The 14,061-nt window shown below is 39.7% G+C and overlaps 1 protein-coding gene across 3 annotated transcripts in view; it reads left to right on the top strand.

Moving 5' to 3' along the window:
• The first annotated feature begins 8,361 nt into the window (after positions 1 to 8,361).
• The window catches only part of LOC125459463 (immunoglobulin superfamily member 22-like), an 83,528-nt gene continuing 77,828 nt past the window's right edge, over positions 8,362 to 14,061 (top strand). For 2 of the 3 annotated variants that reach the window (XM_059651853.1, XM_059651851.1), the window contains exon 1: positions 11,102 to 11,193. The gene's annotated coding sequence lies outside the window, so the exon portion shown is untranslated. Of the gene's footprint in view, positions 8,388 to 11,101; positions 11,194 to 14,061 lie in introns of those variants that run through there. The other variant, XM_059651852.1, reaches the window with a different exon arrangement.

Raw genomic sequence — 14,061 nt, 5'->3', positions numbered from 1 at the left:
ACTTTGTTATCCTGTTGCTGTTGTAGGTTTTTTTTCCTCTCTGAATTGCCCTGAAAGAAGTCTTTCTAAATCGACTTGTTTCTGTCTCTGTCTCCCTGTGTTCCATCTTGTTGCTCGGCATCATTCCAATTATTTTCTCTACCATCCTTGTTTCTCTTGCATTGAACTATTCACTATAATAATTTTAAAAACTTCATGTAAATCCATGTAAACAAACCAGTCAGAATAAAAATAAATGAAATGAAAACGATGATATTGTCTTAACACACACAATGTAGAAATACTATTAAAGCCACAAATCATTTCTCCACTTTGGAACGCCAGTTCCAGAACAATAATATATTATCATTACATGCTACTATGATCCCAGCAGATGTCAGATCCCAGTCAGGAGCCTTGCTTGATGGATCACAGTTTTAGTTTTAGCCAAAGATACTAAAACAGTGAAACATATGCATGCAATGTCAAAGACTTTGCTTCAAAACGATGTGGAAGTTTTTTTACAAAAGGGATGAAGACAAAATAATATAAGCTTTCTCCTTGTAAAAGAAATTCAAAAGATTTTAAACATAGTAAAAGTGTATTCCTGTTAATCCCTAAAAATTCCTTTATATATTTAAATTAAACAAAATAGATTTTGTACAACCTCCAAAACACCACTTGTATAATACACTCATATTGTGGGGACGCAATGCCTTTGTGGTATTATCACTAGATTTTTAATCCAGAGACCCAGGTTCAAATCCCCCCACAGCAAATGGTACAATTTGAATTTAATAAAATTTTAAAAAAACTCTTGGTTATATGGTATCTTTAATACAGAAAAATATTCCAATCTTTATCTCAGAGATACTAAGGTAAATTGGACACATGAAGGGATGTTGGGAGTGGTAACTAAAAACTTGATCAAAGAAGTGGGTTTTAAAGAGAAGATGGGTATTGAAGGGAATTCTAATACTTAGGGTCTTATTTATGAAAGACATAGGACAGTATGTATGATAGCTCAAAGAGAGAAAGCATGCCCAAAATTCAAGACAGAAAGCATTGAGAAGGGAGGTAAGGAGCAGTGAGACCATGAAGGGACTAAACCATTCACTTTTAATTGAGATGGATTGGAATGCTGGAAGGCAATGCAACTGAGAAAGAGCTGGGGATAAATAAGTAAGGTAGAATGTGGGCTGTGTGTTGGATGAGCTGAAGTGGTGGATGTGATGCCAGAATAGTGAGTCTGGAGATAACAAAGGCATGCAATATAATTGCTGAAATCACTGATCCCACAACATGTGTTTTTCTTGAGTAAATTTTACAATTTTTTGTTTGGTTTCCTAAACAAATATTTATTGAACCGTTAACGCAGCTTTGCTCCAAAGCTGACCTCCCTCATTAAAAATAAATCCTTAAACAAACCTTAGACTTTTGGCACGAAGAAAGAAATGCAGAAATGATACTAAAACAATGTCCTTCCCCTTTTAACATACAAAACATAGCAATACAAATCAAATTCAAAACTTTATCATTGCTCCACTTTAGATCCAAGCTCTCAAACAATAATGTACTATAAACCTAGACCACACCTCCTGAAAGAAATGAAAAGATATCTTTAGGAGTTACTTTTAATTTCCATTACAATTTCTTCTACTGGTATATATTTTACTTTGAAGGTAAGAGCTTATGTCTGTAAGTGCAAAAGATCTAGCTGAAGCATTTGCGACAATCTTCAACCAAAAGTGCCAAGTGGATTATCGAACTCAGCCTCCTCCAGAGGTCATACCATCATGGACACCTGTTTTCTGCCAATTTGATTCACTCCACAAGATATCAAGGAACTACCCGGCCAGGTTAGAAAATTTCTCTGATACCTTCCTCAAAAACAGGGCAACTTATGCTGGTTATTTACTGACAGTCTGCACTCCTTTATCTGCAAGATGATGGAAGAGAATGTGCAACCAAGTGGCAATTGCTCAGCAATAGCCTACTCACTGATGCCTACTTTGGCTCTGCCAGGCTCCAGTAGCTCCTGACCTCATTGCAACTTTGATCCAAACATGGACAAAGAGATGAGCTAAGAGTGATTACCCTTATGTCAAGGCCTCAATTGACTGCATATGACATCAAGGGACCCCCTAACCAAATTTGAGTCACTGGGAATCAGAGGGAAAGGATCTTTACTTGTGTGAAGCATACTTAGCATAAAAGAAAATAGTTATGCTTGCTCATCTCAGCTCCTGGATATCTTTGCAGGAGTTCCTAGGGGTAGTATCTTAGGCTCAAGCATCTTCAGCTGCTTCATCAAAATCCTTCCCTCCCTCATAAGATCGGAAATGGGGATGTTCACTGATGATTCTGCAATGTCAGCACCATTTGGATTCTTCAGTTACTGAAGTAGACTGTGTCCATTTGTAACAAGAGCTGAAGAGCACTCTAAAGGGCTAACAAGTAACATTCATGACACATAAGTGTCAGCAATAACTATCTCCAACGAGAGAATCTCAATCCCCTAATGTCCAATACATTGCCTCATTGAATTCCCCACTATCAACATTCTAGGGGCTTTCATAGCCCAGAAACTGAACTGGACTAGCAGATAAATGTTATCACTACAATATCAGGTTTGAGGCTAGAAATTCAGCGGTGAGTAACTCAATATCAACATAACAGGAGTGTGTTGGAACACTCCCCACTTGCCTGGATGAATGCATGCCTACCATCTGCAAGATGCAGTGCAGCAAACTCTGTCAGTAACTTGACTTATTGTTGTCAAATGTACCAAGATACAGTGACAACTGTTCTTTTGTGTCCTATATAAGGAGATCACACCACACAAAGTGTATCAGGGTAGCAGGACAGAGTGCAGAGTTGCAGAAAAATCAACATTAACATTTGAAAGATCCATTCAAAAGTTTGAAACAACAGGGAAGAAGAAGCTGTTCTTGAATCTATTCATGTGTGTAATCAAATGTTTATATCTTATGACCAACGGAAGAGGGTGGAAGAGAGTATAACTGGAGTGGAAGGGGTCTTTGATTATGTTGGTTGCTTTCCTGAGTTAGCAGTAAGTATAGATGGATGGAAGACTGGTTTGTGTAAAGGACTGGGCTATGGTCATGATCCCCCATAGTTTTTTTGCTTGGGAAGAGCTGCTACCATACCATGCTGTGATGGATCCTGGTAGGATGCTTTCTTTGGTGCAACTATAAAATTTGGACTTGTCAAGTTTCCTTAGCCTCCTGAGGAAGTAGAGATGTTGTTGTGCTTTCTTGACCATAACATCGATATGGGTGGAGTAGGACAGATTGGTGGTGATTATCTCACCCAGGAACCTCTTGAACAGTAACCTTCCAAACCATGACATCTACCACCTAGGAGGACAAGGGCAGCAGATGATTGGAAACACCACTACCTTCAAGCTCTTCCAAGTCACACACCATCCTGACTTGGAACTATTTACCATTCCTTCACTGTTGCTGGGTCAAAATTCTGGAGCTTCTATCCCAAACGCTCTGTGGTTGTACCTAGATTCCAAGGTCTGCACTAATTCAAGAAGGCCACTGATCATTACCCTCTCCATGGTAGTTAGTAATGAGTAATAAATACTGAAAAGATGAAAGACATGGAATATTAATTTGTAATTTCATCTGCTGGTCATATGTTTAAAACATTTTTAAAATGCAGGCACTACTGCTAAACAAAGACAATGGTCAGAGAAAGTTGTTGCTAATTTGCTGTAAAGTCTTGTTATATTGCATGAAGAAGCAAGGTCTAGGGAGACTCTAACTGAAAGGGCAGAATTCCTGGTGGTGTGAACAGCTCCTTCCTATCATCAAGGTACAGGATGCATCATTCTGGAATTAATGGCTGGGATGTTAAAATTATTCACCTTAACAATGAAAGAATGGCTAAAAGGAAGCTATGCAAGATATGAGCTGGTTGTTGAAATTCTTTGGAGAGAGGTCATGTGATAAAGTTTTTGTGTGGTACTGAAATTGCAGTTGGGACAGAAAATACACAATGCTGCTGGAATGACCATCTCCCTACACTTCTTTCTTCTAAACATCCCACCTCAGTTCTTAACCTGTTTTGCTGAACTAAAATCTCGATGTACATCCTCACTACAAACATAACCCTTTTTCTTCCCAATTTACATCTGTGGTTTAACAGTAGAGGTATGAATTATTGTTGAGTTTGCAATGAAACTGTATCTGCAGCCAAGCAAATTGTAGTACCCAAACTAGGATTGCATCCTTCGCCCCAACAGCTGCTTTTTCCCAGATTGCAAAATGTAAATGAATTGAAAGTTGCTTTAGGGTTTCAACATCTTAGTAATCAGCCTTGAGGACAGTCAGAAAGATATTTCCACACCTCTGAGCTCATGCTGCATGCCTGGATCAGCTGTTTGCATTTTTTTAAAGGTTGCATGCACAGCTATTACACTAACGATAAGTCCCATTGGGAGGCAAGTGCTACTTTAGCCAGCCGTATGGAATGACAACATACCAGAAACTCAAAGAAGAAATCTTACTGCTGCACACTCCCGGAAGGGAAACAGAGCAAACACATGACCTTATATGAGAAAAGTTCAATGTGAAAACACCTGTTGCTAGCGCTAAGTACATATTCTAGGAGACATGCTGCAACCTGATCCACTTAGTGCCTGTAAACCCAAACCCTTGCCCACCTCCATCTTCCAAGATCTTTCTTAATAATACAAAATATTAAAACCTGATCATATTAAAACAAAAACACAATCCACACACCTTCAAAAAGTGCCTTTACCTATTAAGATACACTGATTTAGGATCTCAGCCAGCCCTGAAATTTGCTGAACGATTTGCCAAGAAAGTTGCAAAGTCTATTTGACCAAATGGGGATAATCAGGCATGGAACTTTTCCACTCTGGGCTTGCCTCTCTGCATCAATCTGGGACTTTCTGCCACAGATGATATAGCATATTATGACAGAGAAATTTACAGTGTTGTAAACTAATGTATTTCCTGGCATCTGCATTGAGTCCGGCCAGTGGGGAAGTTGTAAAAATTGAATAGCATTTGCTGAATATTCTGAATCACAAATAGAAATTGTAAGCATTTATTTTCTTTTTAAATTTCTGCTGATATTTCGGGCAAACTACTCTCATGCCCGCAAATGAGGGAATGATATTCCGGATAACTGTTGACTCCAAAACTAACGGTCACAGACTAAGGATATAGGGTCAACCATTTAGGACTGAGATGAGAAAAAATTTCAGTACCCTTAGAGAGCTGAGCCTGTGGGGAGTGGTTGACGTCAAAACATAGAATGTTTTCAAGAAAATGTTAAATATGGTTCTTAGGTCCAAAGCGAACAAGGGGTTAAGAGAAAACAAAACAGGGCACTGAGTTGGATGATCAGCCGTGATCATGTTGAATAGCCAAATAGCCAACTTCTGCTTCTATTTTCTATAATTCTACGTTTTCCCAGTGGTATCAGCCAGCTGTGAAAGATGTCTTGGAGGTGCAATACATGTTTTCAGTTGGCATGTTCAAAATGTCACTGACCCTGAACATGAGGGTTGAGAAAAAGGTCATAATTGCAACTGACAGACAGCCAGAAGTCCTATTTGCATTGAATCTCCAGTAGCAGATTGAAGGGGAAAAAAATTCAAAGTTAAAAATTACAGGAAACGCCCAAGTTTATAGACTGATATGTTAATTGAAGGAGCAATGCTAATATGGAGCAAATATTAGAAATCAATAAATTGTCATTTGTAAAAGGCAAACCATTAAACATTAGCCCTTTTTTTTCTTGGAAGTCAATTACTTGATTGCACAGTCAGTTGTTGAACAGAATAGAAGAGATTAATCTCAGTGTGTGCTGGAAAGGTACATTTGACCTCAGAGCTTCTAATATTGATTTTGTCTGAAGTGATGAAGAGAAACACTATTTCAGATGCACAGTCAGGGGCAACATGGCCTTTGAAATTTTATGAGTGGAGTTTTAGATTAGATTGCCAGAAAACAAAAGTAACAAATTAAAAAGTACATTCTGGGTTAATCGAGGTATTTTTGAATTTTAAAACTACAAGAATGCTTCTGAGAAAAGAACATTGAAAGTCTCAGAAACATTAGAAGTGTTTTAGTCACCAAGTTTCTGGAATGTGTCATCAATTTCATCATTGTGTTGTGTTTCACAGATTGAATAGAACTTCATTGGGAAAGCATCAGATTTAGAGAAAATGCATATAACTTGCACAGGCTGGGTGAATGGTCAAAATGTAAAGAATGGCAAAGAACTACAAAAGGGTTAATCTGGAGGAATAGTTTGGAGTGTGCTAGCTAGTACTGCACAAACAGATATCAAGAGCTCCTCCAGATAGTTAAAAAGAAAAGGAGTAAGTGAAGTGCGTGTTGGTTCTGTAGAGTTTGAGTTTGGAGTTAATGGAAAATGGCAAGGAAATGGCAAATGAAATGAACAAATATTTTGCTCTGTCCTCACAAAAGATGCTACAAAAACAAATTCCAGTAAAAGCTGTAAATCAGGGACTGGAATGTGCAGAGGAACTTAGTGAGATTACAATCCTGAAGCTATCATCATATGCAAATTGATGGATCTGCAGGGTTATAAGCAAGCTAGGTCCAGAGGGATCTCACACTATGCGCTTATGCTCATTGGGCAGCACGGTGGCTCAGTGGTTAGCACTGCAGCCTCACAGCACCAGGGACCCGGGTTCAATTCCAGCCTCGGGTGACTGTCTGTGTGGAGTTTGCACATTCTCCCCGTGTCTGCGCAGGTTTCCTCCGGGTGCTCTGGTTTCCTCCCACAGTCCAAAGATGTGCAGGCTAGGTGGATTGGCCATTCTAAATTGCCTGTAGTGTTCAGGGATGGGTCTGGGTGGGATTCTCCAAGGGGTGATGTGGACTTGTTGGGCCGAAGGGCCTGCTTCCACACTGTAGGGAAACTAACCTAATCTATTGAGGTAGTGGATGCACTGATGTTAATTTTCCAAAATTCCTTAGATTCAGGCAAGGCGACACTGAACTGCAAAGTAGCAAATATAACCATCTCCAATTATTGCCCCTTGCTATCCAATGACATTACATTACTGAATCCACCAATATCAATATCCTGGGAGTTACTACTGACAAGAACTTGAACTGAACTAACTATACAAGTTCTGTGGCTGCAGGAGCAGACAAGAAGCTGGGAATTCTTTTGCAATAACTCATCTTCAAACTGGTCCATGTATCTCTTGAATGTAAAATCATTTTCAAATAAAGGCAAAATACAATGGATGTTGAAATTCTGAAATAAAAACGAAGTGCTGGAGAAACAGGTCTGGCAGCATCTGTGGAGAGAAAATAGAGTTAAAGTTTTGAACCTAAATATGGCTCTGGTTCAGAACTGAGAAAGCTGAAATTTTTTTTTTATACTATAGACAGGGGGGACAGAGGAGCAAGTTGGAACAGATTGTAAGTGTACTCAGAGCCAAAGACACAGATATTGCTTATGGAGGTGAAGGTGAGATAGGGATATAAAATGGGAGCGTTGGTGCAGACTCAATGGGCCGAATGGCCTGTATATGCACTGTGAGATTCTATGATTCTGCAATGTCTTTCTCCTCTGTGAATACAGATAAGATGTATCCATTTAAGACTTCACCCATGACCTCTGGCTCCCTGCACAGATTGCTCCTGTGGTCTCCAACAGGCCCCACTCTTTCCCTGGCAATCCTCTTACTCTTGATATTTTTATAAAATGTCACAGTGTTTTCCTTAATCCTATTGACACATATAAATTGGTGGCCTGCCTTTGCCCTTTTTTTTATTCCTATTTTCTTTTTTAAGCAACCCTCTACACTCTCTAATCTCCCTGAAGGGCCTACCATGTTTTTAATGCACAGTAAACTGCATCAACTGTACTACCCTCATCAATATATTTAATCATCTTTTAAATAAAGAGGGGACCCTCTTGTAGTGCAGCGGTAGTGTCCTTACCTCTGGACCCAGATTCAAGCTCCACCTCCTCTAGAAATGTGCAATAACATCTCTGAACAGGGTGTTTAGAAAAATAGGCTAAATTAGTCAGACAGGATCTCGGTTGATGCTGCCCATCCCTGATCAATCACTGCCTTTCCAAATATTGATTGATCCTGTATCTCAGAACTGTATTTTGCCAATTATTTTCCTACCTCTGACATCAGACTAACTGTTCTGTAATTACCTGACCTGTCCCTCAGGATAGCATATAATCTTTTTTTTTTCTTCATGAAAGTCTCAAGATCCACATATAATAAAAAACTTGCATCCAAAGTCAGCAAGTAATAACAAAGGCAATTAAAACTATTGTGGCCGAGGAATAGGAAGACATCACTGGCACAGTGGGAGGAGTGTGGAGCTGACATACAAGAGCAGGTTAGTCCATGTGGTTTGCCAAGATGGGGATGTTAATTGGAGAATGAAACTCTCTTTTCTCCGTGCTGCTGGAAATTTAGGATTTTGTTTTTCTGGGAGATTTGTTTCATTTCCCCCCTCTCTCACCTCATCTCCAGTCCCAGCTAGTTACTCAATCTGAAGGGACAAAACCTGTCTGTTCTCCCCTGTGCCCTCAGGCACAAATCTTACTCTCTTAACCCAATCATTTCCCCTCACATTCTGCATCTAAATTTGTTTCTAATTCGCCTTTTTTCTCAGCCACTGCCATCCCTCTACTTTCGCTTTCATTTAAGTTTCACAATGAGCTTTCTCATTACCCTATTCATTGTAATTCAGATTCTCCTACCACACTTTTACAATAACAGGCAAGTGACTTTTAGCTTCAGTTACAATTTGCCAAGATCCGCGATGTCTGTTGTCCTTGACATAGCTTTATCAACTTCCACTTACGGACATTTTGGACTGAAAACCTTTTTATAGAGCTTAAGGGTCAGGAGCAAGAGTTTAGTCACCAGGCATTGCAATGGCTTGCCCCTCTGGCACGTTCTGAGCCATTGCAAACAGCACATCTTATTATGCTGGGCAGTGACTATATCCCCTTAAAACATTAGGTGGCATGGTTATAAATGTACTTAAAATTAAGTTAGAATATTTTGACAAAGGAGATCTCCCCTAAAGAATTATGGATATTCATGGTTAAAACTACATGTCGAAAAGGGCACTTAAATAACAGAAAAATGGAGTTGTGTATTTTGTGTATAAGTAAAGGCAAACAATATAGAAGTGAGATACAAGATAATAAAATGTGAGGCTGGATGAACACAGCAGGCCCAGCAGCATCTCAGGAGCACAAAAGCTGACGTTTCGATACATGCTGATCTGCTAGATGAAGATTAAGGGCAAGGGTGGAGTAAAGCAAGTGGTTGTTTCAAAAATAGGATGCCCACAATAGCAGATATACATGGAAATAACCTCAGAAATAATTAGATTGGAATGGTGCGCGAATATTTCAGCTCATGTTTCTATTTGTCCACAATCATGATCTGAAGTTCAGTGCAGAACTGCCCCTGGTGTGAATTTGCCATCTTATACTGAACAGGTACATTCGCCTCATTGATCTGTTTTCATATATGAACAGCCCCCCATCACCTATAACTGCTACTCATTTGGACTATATCTGTCAGATCCTTGACATTTTCTTTGTCCATTATATACGTGCATTTGCCTTCCACATTTTCAAGGTGAGAGGGGAGACTTTTAAAAGAGACATGAAGGACAACTTTTTTTACACAGTGGGTGGATCACGTGTGAAATGAACTTCCAGAGGAAGTGGTGGGTGTGGCTATAGTTACAACATTTAAAAGACATTTGGGTAAGTAAATGAATAGGAAATGTTTGGAGAGATATGGACCAGGAACAGGCAGGTGGGACTAGTTTAGTTTGGGATTATGTTCTGCATGGACTGGTTGGACCAAATGGTCTGTTTCCATGGCATATGGTTCTATGACTGTGAGTGGAATGTTGACTTTTATTTCAAAAGGAATGCAATATAAAAGTAGAGAAGTTTTGCTAAAACTATACAAGGTACTAGTCCAATCACGATAGTACGAACAGTTTTGGACCACGTATCTGAAGAAAGATATACTGGCATTGAAGGCAGTACAGAGGAGGTTTACTAGATACTGGGCATGGAGAAACTGTCTCATAAAGACTGATTGAGTGGGTTGGGCCTGTGTCCATTAGAATTTAGGAAAATAAGAAGCAATCTTATTGAAACATGCAAGATTCTTATGGAACTTGACAGGGTTTGTACAGAAATATTGTTTCTGCTTGTGAGGGAGCCTAGGACCAAATGGCACAAGCTCAGAATAAGTAGTTGCACATTTAAGATCGAGATGAGGAGGACTTTCTTCTCTCAATGTGTCATGAACCTGTGGAATTCTTAGTGCAGAGGGTTGTTGACGTTGGGTCATTAAGGTGGAGGTAGACAGATTTTTAATTAGTATGGGAATGAAAGAATACAGAGAAAAGGCAGGAAAGTGGAATTGAGGGATTTCAGATCAGCCTTGATCTCATTGAATGGCAGAACAGACTCGATGTGCTGAATGGTGTTATTCTGCTTCTACAACTTACATGATTTATAAACCAGGATATGCAAATCCCTGTCCCTCAGTTCTGCAGTTTGTTCCCACTTATATAATATGGTGCTTTTCTAACCTTCCTACCAAAATGTAGAAGTTCACATTTTTTTCTGTTATGATTCATCTGCAAATTATATTACCCGCTTCACTGCACCTACCTAAATCCCCTTTCCATAGGCAGTGTGCAACTTGAAATACAGCTTAATAAGGTCACCATCTGACCTGGACACAGAAACATTCCGAGTGAGCCAATATATCACTTAAACTTGAAAACCAAGGGATATCGGGGGAATAAACTGAAGGCAAAGAAATAGCAATGAAAATTTTCAGCATAATACAAATGTGAATTGAGGCAAAGAATCATCCAGGCAGTTTTGGAGCAGAAAGGATTCAGAGTGTGTAAATGACCCAACAGTGCTGAACCTCCCATTTAGCTACAAATTGCAAACTGCTGAACAAGGTATCTTTTAAGTAAATGAATATCCCTCAGGAGGATTGAACATTTATAGAATTTTAGCTCATCTGCCAAATCAGCCTTTCCTGAGTTGTATGCCTATCAGATCTCTGAATGATTTCTCTTCAGAGCAGTAACACAGTCTACAACTGCTCTGACCTCCGTTAGGAACTGGGCATCACAGCAATAGGTAAGATTTCGTCCCCTACTTTTGTATGTTATCCAATATGTAAAATAAAAATGGAAAATGCGAAATAACGTGAAGTATTGTTCAAAAGAAAAAGTCCCATGAAAAATAGATCTGTCTCTAGAATGAGGTGTACTACAATATAGGCAATGTATGTTCTCTAATATACTAGCAATAGAACTCACCTGACAGCTAAAATTTAAAAGTGAAACAAAGTTGTAATTTCATTATGAAGATTATAAATATCTGTATTTTAGAACAATGGACATTGGCTGTCAAGTTTTCCAATGTTAGTTATCATACCACTATATATCTCTATCATAAGTGGTAGATTTATGAACTTATTCAGATCTTAGAAAAAATGTGAACAGGAAAGAAAGAAATCCTGGAAGGTAATAACAAAAATGTACTTAACATAACAAGAAGAATGTTTTAAGATTTAAAGAAATGTCATTTAAAGAGTGTAATAGTCATCTTTTAGATTTTAAGGTGTGAGTCCAAGTCAGGTTTCCACTTGTCAATATTCTGTGTCATGTGGAAAGAATGCTTTGTATGAGTGAGCCTGTGTTGCGATCCAGAAAGAATGATAAGTATCTAAACTGATGCTATGTCTGTGTGGTTTGTGACACAGTGAAGTGTCAGGCAGTTTCTAATCCATGCTGCAGTGCTCAGCAGGGATTTCAATAGAATTTGGAGCTGCATTCACTGAAGAAGATTACAAATATCCACTCTGTGGAATGTACTAAACAGCATCCTGTTTAGATAAATAATCTGGCCTGTGAGTTACACTAAAAAATGTCCAGAACATCTGTAGTATCAACATTTCCAGTCCAAGAAACTTTGTAGTGTGCCTGTTTGAAAACCACATCTGTTCTACACGTGGGAAATGAGAGATTTGGGTGAATCTGGTCTTTGGGGTTGTACAAATGGGCGCTGGTATGTTGATGAAGTCCTATACTTCCGCAAAATGTTAAGGTGCTGTGAGATTTTAGAGACGTATTGCCCTTGGAACGGTGTTGAACTTGGAGAAGCAGGAGGTCAGGTTTCAGCTTTTACTAGGATTAATGGGTATCTCGTACTGTTGTTTATGATCTAACCATGCAGAAAGCACATACAATGAACTTCTTGTGTTCTGGAAAGGAAAAATACAAAAGTTAAGGTGCAACAAGGTAGGAAAATCTGCACACTTTAAATCAGAAGAGAGTTTGTGATAAGAGTGAAGTGAGATGTATGAACTACAATTACATATGAGATTATCATCATCCTTGATGATTTCAGCCCTGCCACTGAGCTCAACCTCAACAATGGCAATCCGGCAATATTTTTGTCAGTCCACCTCTACAGCCTGCCCTTCTGCTCCTTCCCTGTTAATGCCTGTTACTTTATTAATAGATCATTTCCCCTGCAAGAGAAAGGGAAAATTATCGGGGAGGTATGTGCAATCTGTCCAGTGACGTGGTTGACATGGTTGACTAGCTGGCAATGTGACAGGTGATGACATGTCTATGAGGTATGCAATTGCACTCAGTGTGTAAAGGTGCTAGTGCAGCATATCAATATCTGCTGTAGGTTCTGATTGTTGGTGTAGATGTAGATATGTGACATGTATATTCTGGAAATGGGACGTGATGCATTGAGTCATTTCTGAGCCTATTTGTACAGTTGGTATGTTTTGCCTTTTCAAGATGTGTTCACTGACCTTGACCACATGTGGTCACCTCACCTACACAAAATCTCATGGATTATTGTATTGGTTCTCCACAATTTGAGCTTTTGACTTAGAATCATAGAATCCGTACAGTGTGGAAACAGACCCTTCGGCCCAACAAGTCCACACCGGCCCTCGGAGCATTTCACCCAGACCCATCCCCCTCATCTACACATCCCTGAACACTATGGGCAATTTAGCATGGCCAATCTACCTAGCCTGCAGATTTTTGGACTGTGGGAAGAAACCGGAGCGCCCGGAGGCAACCCATGCAGACATGGGGAGAATGTGCAAACTCCACACTGTTGCCCGAGGGTGGAATTGAACCTGGGTCTCTGGCTCTGTGAGGCAGCAGTGCTAACCACTGAACCACCATGCCGCCCTTGAAGGTACATTATTGGGGCAACTGCATTTTATCAAACAGGGATGTCCTTGGACAAAAATGAAACGTGCTTGAGGGGGAAGAAACACATCCCCCCATCTCTGTCACATGGCTCACCCTAGGCATGACTGGAATCCCAGTGCCAAAACATCTTACAAATTCCTAGCTTGCTAGTTCGTGTTTTCTTGATCATTGTGCTTTGGAAATGTGCAACCCTTGGCTCTGACCCTTGGAAAGTAATTCCGTGAGCTGCAAAATCAAAGTCTACATGAAAAAAATCAAAGTCTACTTGAAATCAGGGCTTATTGAGTTAAAATGAAAATGGCCGTGAAAGGTTGCAATCTTCTACTCCATTCCATTTCATTTCATTTGTTTGCAAAATGCAATTTGTAAGTTGTAGAACATAGAACGTAGAACATAGAACAGTATAGCACAGAACAGGCCCTTCGACCCACGATGTTGTGCCGACCATTGATCCTCATGTATGCACTCTCAAATTTCTGTGACCATATGCATGTCCAGCAGTCTCTTAAATGACCCCAATGACCTTGCTTCCACAACTGCTGCTGGCAACGCATTCCATGCTCTCACAACTCTCTGTGTAAAGAACCCGCCTCTGACATCCCCTCTATACTTTCCTCCAACCAGCTTAAAACTATGACCCCTCGTGTTAGCCATTTCTGCCCTGGGAAATAGTCTCTGCCTATCAACTCTATCTATGCCTCTCATTATCTTGTATGCCTCAATTAGGTCCCCTCTCCTCTTCCTTTACTCCAAAAAG

Source organism: Stegostoma tigrinum, chromosome 17 (genome assembly GCF_030684315.1).
Source record: "Stegostoma tigrinum isolate sSteTig4 chromosome 17, sSteTig4.hap1, whole genome shotgun sequence".
Lineage (NCBI taxonomy): Eukaryota > Metazoa > Chordata > Chondrichthyes > Orectolobiformes > Stegostomatidae > Stegostoma > Stegostoma tigrinum.
This window is presented reverse-complemented; position numbering and strand designations above follow the sequence as displayed.